At 41.0% G+C, this 15,370-nt stretch overlaps 1 protein-coding gene across 7 annotated transcripts in view; it reads right to left on the bottom strand.

The window, feature by feature from the left end:
- ZHX3 (zinc fingers and homeoboxes 3) overlaps positions 1 to 15,370 on the bottom strand; it is a 102,209-nt gene that overhangs the window by 62,786 nt on the left and 24,053 nt on the right. For 2 of the 7 annotated variants that reach the window (XM_066234148.1, XM_066234152.1), the window contains exon 2: positions 7,275 to 7,433. The exons of the other annotated variants lie outside the window; for them this stretch is intronic. The gene's annotated coding sequence lies outside the window, so the exon portion shown is untranslated. The remainder of the gene's footprint in view (positions 1 to 7,274; positions 7,434 to 15,370) is intronic. 7 annotated transcript variants of the gene reach the window in all.

Here is a 15,370-nt window from a genome sequence, read left to right as displayed (position 1 = left end):
TCTAATGAGGTCCACCTCTAAATGATGGCTAAACATCAACTCTAGAAAACTAGTCCATTACATTTAATAAACTGGGCAAACAAGCAATGTAACAAAATGAACAGTGTCTCATGACTACTTCTCATTAACATTCCCTATAGATAATTATTTTGATAAACTAAAGACTGGTATAAGTTATAACATTCAAAATTAAGTGCATTTTCAAAGATACTTCCTAATTCTTTAGAGGTCCTGTTCTGTGCGTGTGCACAAGCACGACGCCCATGCCAGTGAGGCTCTATACCCTGGAAATGAGGTCTCCCCTCACCTGCATCTGTCCAGCTGGCAAAAGTCCATAATATGGAGCTTTAGCTATCTACTAACTCTGCAGTTAAATGACTTCCTCTAAAAAGCAGGGCCACCCACTACTAAGGGTGATGGCAAGTATATCTCCTGGGGAGACAGTGAACATTAATATAACTTATCCATGGTCACTGTGAATCAAAGACAAACATGAGGAACTGCATTCTCCAATCTCTAACCCAGACTCTGTTCAGAACACAGCTTCTCTTAGAAATAGTACATGGAAGTCATGGAAAATAAAGTCTGGGGTGGGAAAAAGGGATGGGAAGAGGTAAGAAAAAAGGACAAACTTCATTCTCTATACTTGTGTATACTTTGGCTGCTAATAAGTATAGATATGTTTGTATATTACTTATATAATTTTTTTAAAAAATAAAGGTTATTACACAAAAACCTCCACTTCTTAAACATTTGTAATAGAAAAGAGTTAGTTTCCTCAAAGTAATGAGAAAATTGTACTTGCTTCATGTTACAATTACTGAATAAAGAATGCTTATTACATAATTGTGTAAAAAGGGAATACAGCTGTTGATCAAATAAATGAATGCAGGACAATTACTTGGTACTAATGAGGCGCCACGAATCAGGCCATCCCACATCTCTCCTGCTCTCAGACCACTCCCTTCCCACGCTGACCTCTGCTCCAACTGCTCCGAGCCCCACCTTACATGCCAACAGTCCCCAGAGTCAGCGTTCTTTCCACCACAGAGTCAGCTGCCCACAGGATCTCTGTTCTTGAATGGCCCACTGCCTCCCAAGCTCAACACACCCCAAACCCAGCCTCATCTCCTGCAGACCTGATTCATTTCCTTTACTTTGTGTTTGACTGCAACATTAGAGCCACTCATTCATGAATTTGAAATCGTTATGATGGTAGTGACTTTTTGCTCACTGCTATCACCCCTTGTGCCTAGAACAATGACTGGAACACAACAGGTGCTTAGTAAATATTTGCTAAAGAAATACATGGTTAGAATTGTGTGCTCTAAGTAACTACAAATTTAGAAAACAAAAGAATTTGGGCTATTTCCCCAGCCGATGCCAAAGTTTACCAGAAGAGTAATAAACTAGAAGTCCATAGGCAGAAAAAGCGGACTACAGAAAACAAGTCCTTAGCTGACCAGAATGATACTTTAGAAAAAAAAAAAAAAAGTTGTGCTTATAGATAGGGCCAAAAGTTTCCCATGGATAACTACCACTCCACTCCTGTCGTAGAGTAGACAAATTCCCACCTTTATATATTTTTATGCCCCTGACCCATGGTCTTTAGTTAGACATTCTCCAAAACCAGAGGTGCTGACTGTAGGCTGGGGACATTTTTGCACTGAAATGGCAACTATCCTAAATTATCTTTTTTTTTTTTTTCATTTTTCTGAAGCTGGAAACAGGGAGAGACAGTCAGACAGACTCCCACATGCGCCCGACCGGGATCCACCCGGCATGCCCACCATGGGGCGAAGCTCTGCCCACCAGGGGGCGATGCTCTGCCCATCCTGGGCGTCGCCATGTTGCGACCAGAGCCACTCTAGCGCCTGAGGCAGAGGCCACAGAGCCATCCCCAGCGCCCGGGCCATCTTTGCTCCAATGGAGCCTTGGCTGCGGGAGGGGAAGAGAGAGAGACAGAGAGGAAAGCGCGGCGGAGGGGTGGAGAAGCAAATGTGCGCTTCTCCTGTGTGCCCTGGCCGGGAATCGAACCCGGGTCCTCCGCACGCTAGGCCGATGCTCTACCGCTGAGCCAACCGGCCAGGGCCTAAATTATCTTTAAAGCCCCTTTGAATTTCAGGACTTTGTAATATTTTTAACTGTATGTATTTTGCAATTATTTAACATTAAGGTGTTAAGCTGAATGGACATAAACATTTGCAATGTTTTAAGAAGAAATCAACACACTTTAGACATGCTAACTAATAGAACTTAACAAATACTACTGAATATATAACCATTCTCAGTCATCACCAAGCCACTGGTGAATAACTTAGTCTCAACTGTGTTGTTCAATATAACTGTGCTTCCTATTTTAAGTTCATGAATGACTCCAAAGTCACAGTCAAACAGAAAGAAAATAAAGGAGATCCTTGTTTTATTCCAAATTTGAATTTAAAGGGCTGATTACATCATTGAATTGATGTCTCCCTTGGTACATCTCATTTTGTCCATAAAGAAGGCATCTGTCTTCCTTAAGGGAACATATCAAGGATGTGATCTTGTACCAATAAAAGTACTGGATATATCTATAACACATTCCAAAATTTGCATTTTTCCTTTCAGTTGTTTTAATGTTATTTGGTACTATCATATTTTTAAAGTTTTTTTTAATGTATTGATTTTAGAGAAAGGAAGGGAGACAGTGATAGAGTGAGAGAGAGAGAGAGAGACACTGATTTGTTGTTTCACTTATTTATGCATTCATTAATTGGTTCTTGTATGTGCCCTGGCCAGGGATCAAACCCAAAACCTTGGCATATTGGGATAACCAACTGAGCTACCCAGCCATGTCAGTACTGGCACATTTTGACACAATCCAAGGTGCTGATGAAAGCTTTTTTGCCCTGTAGATTACAAATGCCACAGGGAAATGACCTTTACTTGTTCACTGCTATAATCCTAATGTCTAACAGTATATCTGACAAATAGCAGGTGGTGAATAAAAGTTCATCGAATAAACAACTAAATAAACAATGTATGTATTCACCTCTATCCTAGTTGTAACTTTATCAAAAATACACCTATAGACTAAAAACTAGTAATGTGAAGTCCAAACACATTTTGAGCAAAGGCAACAACGGAGTAAGTAAGAGCATTTCAAGACGACCAGTTTGAAAGAAGAGCACTCGGGTTTGACAAAGTTCTGTTACGGTTGATGGAAAATCTGCTAACTCTCTTCTCACAACTCAGGTATTAAGCTACTAAAACTCCACAGCCTTCCTTTAAAAAGACTGTCTATAAAGAAGTGATAGATAAATAACAGTTTGCTTTATTCAATGGGGATTATGTACCGTACTGTGCTTGTCACCTGACACATGTATTTCATGCAATCCTCACAAACACTCTACGAAGCAAATGCTCATTATCTCCAGGAGGAATCAAACACAGAGAGGTGAAGGAATCTCCTGTAGGTCACACAGTGGAAAGGCAGGATTTCAACCCAGACTGTTGAACCACTTGGCCACGCTGGCAGAGCCAAAGTTTCTCCGATCCTCATATCAGCAGAGTAGCTGTGAGGTCCAAAGGCGCATGTTTCAGAAAAGTAGTTACAAGTGCTCAGTAAACATTAGTCATCTTCCTCCCTGTGTCTCCTCTCCCCCTTCTTCATCTAGGGGCCTCTCGTCCTGGCTCCGTAGGCAATGCTCCCTCAACTGTAATTTGGGAAGTTAAGCAGTGATCCAATAATTTGCTTCCTCCCTGCCTACAAGTTCGGGAGCTTTAGGATATTTTGAACAATTTGTGGTATTGTTTGATGCAGGCCACTGAAAAGCAATGAAATGTATTACTCATAATCCGGGAAGTACACTGCCTCAGGTCATGCAGTTAAGTAAGTGGTGGAGCTGAGATCTGAACCCAGGCCTTTCTCCCCCATGTAGTGCTCCTTCCACTATTGAAAGGGGAGTCGTATAACCTCAAGGTGGGTAACCCACATGAAAAAGGGAAGGCCAGAGAACAGAATTCACAAAAAAATCTTTAAAAATATGTGGAAATAGAGGAGAGATGCTGCCCTAGAAAGGCAAATCCAGAACAGTACAGTTGGCTTTGCACAAGGAAGGCAAGAACAGTGTCTACAAGTAGGTTTTGTACTAGACCAAGTTAGTATAGGCTTGGAAAGGTTGATTGGATCAGTTTTAAAAATATCTTTCTTCAGGCGCTAGAACTGCTCTGGTTGCAAAAGAGCAACGCCCCAGATGGACAGAGCATCGCCCCCTGGTGGGCATGCTGGGTGGATCCCGGTCGGGCGCATGCAGGAGTCTGTCTTACTGCCTCCCCGTTTCCAACTTCAGAAAAATACAAAAAAAAAAAACAAAAAACAAAACAAAACAAAAAAAGTTTCTTCTTACCACAAATGCAATAATTATGATAGAAACAACTACATTTTGTTAACTTAGGAACACGGGCATAAGTACTATATGAAAGCCATGGTTATGTAAAAATAATAAAAGACATTAAAAAATATGTCTTCTAAGCCCGTCAATAGATGACTGGATAAAGAAGATGTGGCACATATACACTACGGAATACTACTCAGCCATAAGAAATGATGACATCGTAACATTTACAGCAAAATGGTGGGATCTTGATAACATGATACGAAGCGAAATAAGTAAATCAGAAAAAACCAGGAACTGCATTATTCCATACGTAGGTGGGACATAAAAGTGAAACTGAGAGACATTGATAAGGGTGTGGTGGTTACGGGGGGGGAGGGGGGAATGGGAGAGGGAAAGGGGGAGGGGGAGGGGCACAGAGAGAACAAGATAGAGGGTGACAGAGGACAATCTGACTTTGGGTGATGGGTATGCAACATGATTGAATGACAAGATACCCTGGACTTGTTATCTTTGAATATATGTATCCTGATTTATTGATGTCACCTCATTAAAAAAATAAAATTATTTTAAAAAAAAAATATGTCTTCTAAACCTGTAATTTTTATGTGGGCAATCAAAACTAAAACATGGCCCTGGCCGGTTGGCTCAGTGGTAGAGTGTCGGCCTGGTGTGCAGAAGTCCCGGGTTCGATTCTGGCCAGGGCACACAGGAGAAGCGCCCATCTGCTTCTCCACCCCTCCCCATCTCCTTCCTCTCTGTCTCTCTCTTCCCCTCCCGCAACCAAGGCTCCATTGGAGCAAAGATGGCCCAGACGCTGGGGATGGCTCCTTGGCCTCTGCCCCAGGCACTAGAGTGGCTCTGGTCACAACAGAGCGATGCCCCGGAGGGGCAGAGCATCGCCCCCTGGTGGGCAGAGCGTCACCCCTGGTGGGCATGCTGGGTGGATCCCGGTCAGGCGCATGCGGGAGTCTGTCTGACTGTCTCTCCCCCTTTCCAGCTTCAGAAAAATACAAAAAAAAAACACAAAAAACCCCACTAAAACATGACTTTTTATTTATTTTTTTTAAGTGAGAAGTGGGGAGGCAGAGACAGACTGCCACATGTGCCCTGACCAGGATCCACCCAGAAACTTTGCCCATCTGGGGCCCTGGCTCCGTTGCTAGGCCTGAGGCAAGGCCATGGAGTCATCCTCAGCTCCTGGGGCCAACTCGCTCCAACTGAGCCATGGCTGTGGGAGAGGAAGAGAGAGATGGAGAGAGAGAGAATGGAGAAGGGGAGGGGTGGAGAAGCAGATGGGCACTTCTTCTGTGTGCTCTGACCAGGAATTGAAGCTAAGACATCCACACACTCAGCTGAGACTACCACTGAGCCAACTCGCCAGGGCCAAAACATGAATTTTTTAAAAAGACATTTTGAGCAATCAGGAAAATTTTTATATACTGAATATTAGATGGTATCACATAACTTGTTATTTTTTAGATATGTTAATGGCACTACAATTACTGTTTTTTTAAACTTCTATTATTCAGTCATTGTTAACATATCCAAGTCATTCTTCTTAACCTGGATTGAATATATGGGCATTATTTTTCACTGAAACTAAAACAGCCTAATTATTTTTCATGTCAAGGCTTACTTTTTGCTGCCATTGTCTTTCACCTCTGATTAGAATTTCCTAATGTAATATCTAGTTGCAGTCTTCAATTTTGTGACTTATTTGGAAGACACAGTCTTTGATATTAGGATTTAGAATTATCTAACCATATCTAATGAGCAATGGTGAAGTAATCAACTCATTGAGACTAATAATACTTGGTTTGGGTTTTTGGGGTTTTTTTAACAGTGTCAAAATGTGCTTTATATATCTGGAATGAAAAAGTACTTATATTTGCCTAATTAAATTGCAGACATACCATAATGGCTTCAGTTATGCACCAGAATAGGTTCAGAATATTTAGTAATGGATAAGTAGCAGATTAACATTGAATTTACCCAGAAAAGTCCACTGTTTAGTGCTGGTAATATTCTGTATCTTGATCTGAGTGCTGGTTATATAGGTCTGTACAGTTTGTAAAAATTCACCAGCCTCTACACTTATGTTCATTTTTTTTAAAAATTGAATTTATTGGGGTGCCATTGGTTAATAAAATTATTTAGGTTTCTGGTGTACAATACTATAATCAATCATCTGTATATTGTATTGTGTGGTCATGTTCAGCACCCCAAGTTAAGTCTCCTTCCATCACCATTTACCCCCCATTTCCTCTTCTGCCTCCCCCCACCCACTCTCCTGCTGGTAATCACCATATTGTTCTCTCTATGGATTTCATTTTTTGTTATGTATACTATAATTCAATACAAAAATTTAAAATATTCATGCTGTGGCTTACTCTCTTCTTCTAGTACCCCTATTACATGGGTGTTGTTATGTTTGATGCTGTCTTGAAGGTCCCTTGTTTAGATTTTCCTCACTCTTTTTTATTGTTATTGTTTCTCTGCTTGAGGGCTTACTCTTATCTTGTACTCTAAATCATGGCTTTTATCTTCTGCTCATCTAATCTTCTGTTGATTCCTTCTAGTATATTCTTTATTTCAGATATTGTATTATTCATTTCTGACTGGTTCTTCCTTATGGTTTCTATGCACTTTTTAATGCTTACTATCTCTTTAAGTTATTAATGAGATCAGCCATTTTTTTCTTAAGGTCCTTGAGCGTCCTTATGAGCATTGTTTTAAACTCCATGTCTGATATCTTGATCACTTTCATTTCATTTCATTATTTTTCTGGGGATTTTTCTTGCTTTGTTTTCCCCCCCCCCCTTGGACCTATTTTTTTATCTCCCCATTTTGTCTGTCTTTTTATGTTTGTCTTAGTGTATTAGGTAGACCTACCGTGACTCCCAAACTTGTTAAGAGGGCTTCTTGAGGTAAGTGCCTTGTGGGTTCCAGGGATGCAATCTTCCATGTCACCAGAGCTAGGTCCTTCAGAAATGATTTTTGTGTGCATTATGTGTCCTCTCTTGTTGTAGCTGAGCCTTGAATGCTGTTGGCCTGTTTGTGGATAGAGTTTATATTCAGGCTCTATGTTGTTGTAGATGACAACAAAATTAGACATTTTTCACTGTTTATGAGTCACTGTTCAAGGACTGGCCACCAAAGCAGAGTGGTTCCCCACAGAGTCTGGTGTCTGGCAGGGTCCCTCTTTGTGCTATTTGCTTGGCTAGTTGGTTTGAGCTCAGGTGTGGTTTGAAGCCTACAACTGGTTGTGTTGATTCTGAGTCCACTTACCTGAGGGTCCAGTGCAGGCTGATGTTAGATGTTGTATGTAACCAGTTTTGAGCTACCTGTCTGAAGCTACTATGTTATTCACTATTTGTTGCTGGTATGTTTGTGTGGGAGGGACCAAGATGTATACCAGGATCAGTTTCCTTATGCTCTGAGATGGCAAGAGATCAATAAAAATCCAAGGTTCCCTGAATTCAACATCTACCTGTCCCCTACCCCACTTCCCAACTCCCTACCCTCTAACCTGAGGTTGCTCAATTTCTTCCAGAGTCTTATGAAAAAAGGTTGTAGAGGGGCCCAGATGACCACTCTCCTCTGACCCTTCAATAGGGCTCAAGCTCTATCAGGAAAGGCAACTAGATCAGCAGAACGGGGCTAGTGAGTCCCCTATTTGGGGCAGCGTGGTCAGACACTTAGTGGGGAGAATGTGTCTTAAAATATTCATGCTGTTATATACTGAATATTACAGATGAAATGATGGAGCAATCTGGAATTTGCTTTAAAAGGCCAGAAGGGTCAGAGTAATGGCGCGGTAGGAAGCGATACCGAAATCTCCCCCAAAACTCAACAAGATCTTCAACCAGAAACAGAAAAACCTATCCTTGGAGCCTCCAGATGTTTCGCAATACACCAGAAGGTATGGTCGAGTGAAAAATTGGCTAAATATATAATCAAACCCCAAAGGAAATAGGGAGTAAGAAATGCTCCACCTTCCTCACTAACCTAAATAAGGCTTCTTTCACTGGGAGCTGAGAATATAGAAACTAAGGCGGGCAAAAGGAGTGAATAGATCCAGGCTGTGGTACAAACGGCCAAACCAGGCTGTGGCACGGAGATCCAAGCCGAGAAAAAACTGTGCCTGTGGCAACCCAGGCAATACAAGCTAACACTCGCGGCAAACCCAGACAAAGAAGGACAAGTGGGGCAGCCATTTTCCCCGATCTCCTGGTAGGTGCGTGCAGATAGTGGGCGAGAGATTCCTCCCAGCACCTCAGGAGTGGGCGCCCGTGTTATCCCACAGAGGGGCAGAGTCAGAGGCCTTTGTGTGGGACAAAAGCAGAATCTCGGGCTGCCCCAGCGCCCTGAAAAAGCCGCACACGGGGAGGAGCGAGAGCCAATTCCAACGCTGGAACTTTTCCGTGCAGGCAGGGGTTTCACTCAGAGTATGAGACTTCCGGCCTGATATCCTGGTCTGCGCGTGCAGATAGTGAGCGAGAGTTTCCTCCAAGTGCCCCGGGAGTGGGCACCCGCCCGTGTTACCGGACAGAGTGGCAGAGCCAGATGTCTTTGAGTGGGCAGAAGCCCCACCTGATTATGCTAGCAGCTCTGACTGAGCCTTACCCAGAGCCCTGTGCTGAGTGGGAATAGAGTGGGGAGTTGCCAGCTCTTTGAGCCTCTTACTATCCAGGCAGAGGCAGCAGCAACCCCATAGCTGGATTATCAGGCTACTAATTGAGGAAGGAAAGACTAGGAGAAAGGCTCCAGAACACGGACTCTCTCACTGTCAGAGCCTATAAATGCTAATGAGCCTCAACTGCCAACAAGACTAAAGCACAATACATGACATTGCCATAGAGACTTATCAACTGCAAACCTCTACCTGAGCGTGCCAAAGAGGCAGAACCCGTGGTACAGAGTCACCGACCAGGAAGAGGGAGAGAAAAGAAAAAGCAAGAAGATAACTTCTCAAAATCAAGAATAATCCGCAGACTTTATAACCTATCCCATTTTATTATATTTGTTCGTTTGTTTCTCTTATCTTCATTCTTGATTTTTTTTTTTCCTCCTCCAATTTGGTCGTTTAACTCTCTGCCGGTCTTACTCTCTCCTTTCCTTGAACTACACTACCCATAAGTGTTACATCTCCCATTATCTTTTCTTTCCTCTTCCTTTCTCTCTATGAGGGTTGCACTCCAAAACCCTTAACTCTCTCTCTCTCTCTCCTCTTTTTTCTTTTTTCTTCTTTTAGTGGTTCCCTCTTTTTTTTTCTCTCTCTCTCTCTTTCTTTTCTCCCTCTACATTAATTTCTTCCTTTCTCCTTTACATCTCCTCTCATTCAAACCTCAATAACGAACAAATTATCTTGTCTGGGACTCAAACTTATGTTTGTGGCATTTTGGGTTTTTTTTACTTCACCTTTTTAACTCACTAGCAGTGCTCCCATCCCTGGCTCTCCATTTTATCTAGTTCTTGTTCCATTAAATACAATAATAATTTTTTAATTTGTCCTCCCATTTTCCTGTTTCCCTCTTATTCCTCTCATCATAACTCTTAGTCATCCAACACCTAAAAGCAAATCATTTTATTCTTTCTTTTTTAAATTATTTTTATTTTTATTTTATTTATTTTTATTCATTCATTTTAGAGAGGAGAGGGAGAGAGAGAGAGAGAGAGAGAGAGAGGAGAGACAGAGAGAGAGAAGGGAGGAGGAGCTGGAAGCATCAACTCCCATATGTGCCTTGACCAGGCAAGCCCAGGGTTTCGAACCGGTGACCTCAGCATTTCCAGGTCAATGCTTTATCCACTGCGCCACCACAGGTCAGGCCAAATCATTTTATTCTTGACCTAAATTTTTTCCTTATTTGCTTTTTGTGGGTCCATACCCCCCCTTTTTTTGCCCCTTTATCACTTCTCCCCAATTCAGGCCCTCCATTACAGGCATTGTTTGTTCTATTTAGTACAATATAATTCACAGTTCACCACAAGATTTTCTCAAGAAAGAGGGAAGAGGAGAGGAGAGGAAAAAAGGAGGGGGAGGAATAATTTCCTTTTTTTAAATTTTTATTTTATTTTATTTTTCTTTATTTCATTATTAATTTTTTTTAAAAACAACTCTTTTCGATTTTTTATTTTTTTAACTTTTTATTCTTTATTAAATCTCATTAATACTATCAACAAAACCACCCTCAGATGCTATTAAGGAAGAGAAAATCAAATATCATGGATACAAAAGAAAGAGAGGTAACACAGCTAGATGAGGAAAAATCTATGGAAAAAAAATTTAATATATTGGAAACCTTGGAGCTAAATGACAGAGAATTTAAGATAGAAATCCTAAAAATCCTCCGAGATATACAAGAAAACACAGAAAGGCAATTTAGGGAGCTCAGAAAACAACTCAATGAATGCAAAGAATATATTTCCAAGGAAATTGAAACTATAAAAACAAATCAAACAGAGATGAAAAACTCAATTCACGAACTGAAAAACGAGGTAACAAGCTTAGCTAATAGAACAGGCCAGATAGAAGAAAGGATTAGTGAAATAGAAGACAAGCAACTTGAGGCACAACAGAGAGAAGAAGAAAGAGACTCAAAAATTAAAAAAAAATGAAATAGCCCTACAGGAATTATCTGACTCCAACAAAAAGAATAACATAAGAATAATAGGTATATCAGAGGGAGAAGAGAGAGAAAATGGAATGGAGAACATTCTCAAACAAATAATAGATGAGCCCAAGCCTGTGGAAAGAACTAAAGCCTCAAATTCAAGAAGCAAACAGAACTCCAAGTTTTCTTAACCCCAACAAACCTACTCCAAGTCACATCATAATGAAATTGGCACAAACCAACGGCAAAGAAAAAATTCTCAAGGCAGCCAGGGAAAAGAAGAATACAACATATAAAGGAAGGCCCATTAGATTATCATCAGATTTCTCAGCAGATATTCTACAAACTAGAAGAGAGTGGACCCCAATATTTAAAATCCTGAAAGAGAGGAACTTTCAGCCATGAATACTATACCCATCAAAGCTATCCTTCAAATATGAAGGAGAAATAAAAACATTCACAGATACAGAAAAGATGAGGGAATTTATCATCAGAGAACCCCCACTCCAGGAATTACTAAAGGGGGTTCTCCAATCAGATACAAAGAACAAAAAAAAAACAAAGCCACAAGTAAAAGCTCCAAGAAGAACACAATAAAACCAAATTTAAACTGTGACAACAACAAAAAGAAAGGGGGGGGAGAGGATGGAGATTAACAGTAGCAAAGGACGATGGAGTGCAAAAGTACTCACAAAATAGTGCGCTACAATGAACAGGGTAGGAACCCTTTTCATTACTTAAAGGTAACCACCATTGAAAAAACCACCATAGAGGCACATGAGAAAAAAAGATAGCAACAGAGGAAAGATGTATGGAATACAACCAAATAAAAACAAAAGATAGAAAAATAAAAGAGAAGGATCAAACAAGACACAAAACTAACAGAAAACAATTATAAAATGGCAATAGGGAACTCACAAGTGTCAATAATTACACTAAATGGGCCCTGGCCGGTTGGCTTAGCGGTAAAGCGTCGGCCTGGCGTGCGGGGGACCAGGGTTCGATTCCCGCGGCCAGGGCACATAGGAGAAGCGCCCATTTGCTTCTCCACCCCCCCTCCTTCCTCTCTGTGTCTCTCTTCCCCTCCCGCAGCCAAGGCTCCATTGGAGCAAAGATGGCCCGGGCGCTGGGGATGGCTCCTTGGCCTCTGCCCCAGGCACTACAGTGGCTCTGGTCGCAGCAAAATGGTGGGATCTTGATAACATTATACAGAGTAAAATAGGTAAATCAGAAAAAACCAGGAACTGCATTATTCCATACGTAGGTGGGACATAAAAGTGAAACTAAGAGACATTGATTGATAAGAGTGTGGTGGTTATGGGGGGAGGGGGGAGGGGGGAGGGGGGAGGGGGAGAGGGAGAGGGAAAGGGGGAGGGGGAGGGGCACAAAGAAAACTAGATAGAAGGTGACAGAGGACAATCTGACTTTGGGTGATGGGTATGCAACATAATTGAACGACAAGATAACCTGGACTTGTTATCTTTGAATATATGTATCCTGATTTATTGATGTCGCCCCATTAAAAAAATAAAATTATTAAAAAAAATAAAATAAAAAATAAAAGGCCAGAAGATGGGCGATTAGAAGGGATCAGGTGCTCATGACCTCCACACCGTGTCCTCAGAACTCACTTGCTAATCTACTGCTGAAAGGCTGCCAGAGTATCTTTGAGTTTAGGAATGTAATTTCAACAATGCATCCATTTTCTCCAAATTCCAATAGAGTAAAAACATTTGGGTGCTCCATAACATTTCTTTTTTTTTTTTAATTACTTTTTTGTTGTTGTTTTTTTTACAGAGACAGAGAGAGAGAGAGAGGGATAGATAGGGACAGACAGACAGGAATGGAAAGAGATGAGAAGCATCAATCATTAGTTTTTCGTTGCAACACCTTAGTTGTTCATTGATTGCTCTCTCCTATGTGCCTTGACCACAGGCCTTCAGCAGACCGAGTAACCCCTTGCTTGAGCCAGCAACCTTGGGTCCAAGCTGGTGAGCCTTGCTCAAACCAGATGAGCCCGCGCTCAAGCCGGCGACCTCGAGGTCTTGAACCTGGGTCTTCCGCATCCCAGACTGACGCTTTATCCACTATGCCACCACCTGGTCAGGCTCCATAACATTTCTTATAAAAGAATTTTATCAGTAACACTGTACTTTCTAGTCAATGTTTAAAAAACTTAAGTATTTTAGTTTCTCTCTGGGTAACTTTCTGGTATACAAAAGTACTGTATGTATACCAAATTAATAATTAAAGAGCACTCAATATACATGAGCATTTCATCAAACGTCCAGATGACAAGAAACATGAGAAGATACCAGTTATGTTGGATAGCAGTTGTTGGGCTAGAACAAAGGATCCCATCAAACAATCCAACATACACAGAGAGGCCCATAACCACGTGAAATCCCACCATTCTTGTTCTCTTCATTTACCTAGTGAGTAAGAGACGAAGCTCTGAGTATCTGCATCAGACAGTATTTGCTGGGGCTCCCATGGGACAGCACACCTATCCCAATGCTAAAGGGTTTGCTCTCACGAACAACTCCATCCAATTCCAAACACTACGCCTTACTGTTCAGTATGACCTGACAGATCCCGCGGCATCAGTATCAGCTGGGCCCGTTAGAAGGATGGAATCTCAGGCGCCACCCAGATCTATTAAATTAGAACCTGTATTTTAACCAAATTCCCAGGTAATCTGTATGCACCTCACAGTTTGAAAAGCACGAAATTAGGGGATTACTGACAATTTGGAGGGAGATTTCCACAAGGCTCTCCGAGGGGCCTCCTCTGTTCCACATTTTACTGAGGACTCACATAAGGATATTGAAGAGCCTTTATCAAATCCCGAAGGACACTAATCTAGAAGGAAACAATTACTCAAGCATCCCTGGAAGAGGCCAGTTTAACAGCAGATCACATGGAAAGATATAAGCAACTAGAGATTTGCTGAAGAAAGAAAAAATAATGCAGACTCAAGCAAATTACCCCAAATCAGACCATTTTTAGAGAATTAGATACAAATCTGACCACCTATTCTAACAGAGTGACTAATAGCAAACTGTAGCCATAGACAGTGGTGAGAAAGTGGGAAGGAAAGAAATCTGGAGAGTCTATCATGAGGAATGGCTGAAGTGGAGGACATTAAACCTGAAGAGGAGGCGACTAAGTGGAAACACTGTGGTGGTAGTCACACATTTGAAGGACTATCTCAAGACAGTTCATTCTGCAAATGAGTTTTTGAACATCTGCTATGTGCCAGGCACTATGCCAGGAGCTAAGAACACAGAGAGTGAAAACCAGAGTGGATCTGATTTTCTGAAGATGCCTGACTAGTGGAAAAAGCTTGTCTGTTGCTCCTGAGAGAACTATGGTCAATGGAAGGCCAATGGAAGGCCAATGGAAGGGAAGGGCACCATACAAGGGAGCTCCTCTGGTCAGAGGACCCCAGCTTGTAAAGGAGTGAACAGACAGAAGGGGCCAGGTCCCCGGAGCTGAGCAGAATGGATTTGGGAGGCAATGACCATTTTCTCCAGGAAGTAGCCCAGGGGACCACTGGGCCAAGGCTAGTATTACAGGATTGTAGGCTAATTGGGGCCAATATCATAAATCAAATACAAAATCTGTTAAAAATTACGCTACATTCAATTTAGCCAAGAACACATTTTTAAAAACTTAATAACAATGTAGAGTTTCAGCTAAATTTTGTGCGCAAATATAAGTGATGTCCAATTTCTCTTTCAACAGTAATTTTTAAAACCTAGAACTTAAACTTAAAAATCAATATTTGAAGCAATAACCTCCTTAATGACTCATTTTAATTATCTTGCTTCTCAGCAACCTCTAAAACTGTTATTTTCATGTTCTTTGATATACCTTCAGAGATGCTAATCCTATTTCTGAGAAATTATCCTTTAAAAATAACAATTCCTTTCTCTTTGCCAGAAAGAACAAAGAGGGTGGGGCTAGATATGTGAAGACACAAATAAACAATATCTAGAAAGAAAGATAAAAAATAAACCATTTAAATGTTCAACAAAACTTCCAGTCTTTTTTGTGGCATAAAACAGAATAAATAATAATATCCAACAAGTCAGAGAATGTTTAAGGTAAACTGACAAACTATTCCAAATAATTATGAAAGTTATATAGCAACATGGAAAAATATTTATAATGACAAGAATATAAACTTGTACAAGTCTCGCCATGGAAAATTAATGTGTGCATACAGCAAAAACGAGAAGAACAGAGAAAATGCTAACGTTTATTAGAGCATTACAATTCTTTTTTAATTTAAAATTTCTACTTCACCATTGGTGGTTCAATAAATACTTTTACAATGAATGTATCAGGAACCAAAATAATTTTAACTCG

The sequence above is a fragment of the Saccopteryx bilineata genome, chromosome 6 (assembly GCF_036850765.1).
Source record: "Saccopteryx bilineata isolate mSacBil1 chromosome 6, mSacBil1_pri_phased_curated, whole genome shotgun sequence".
Lineage (NCBI taxonomy): Eukaryota > Metazoa > Chordata > Mammalia > Chiroptera > Emballonuridae > Saccopteryx > Saccopteryx bilineata.
The sequence above is the reverse complement of the archived record's forward strand: the minus strand, read 5'-3'. Positions and strand labels throughout refer to the sequence as shown.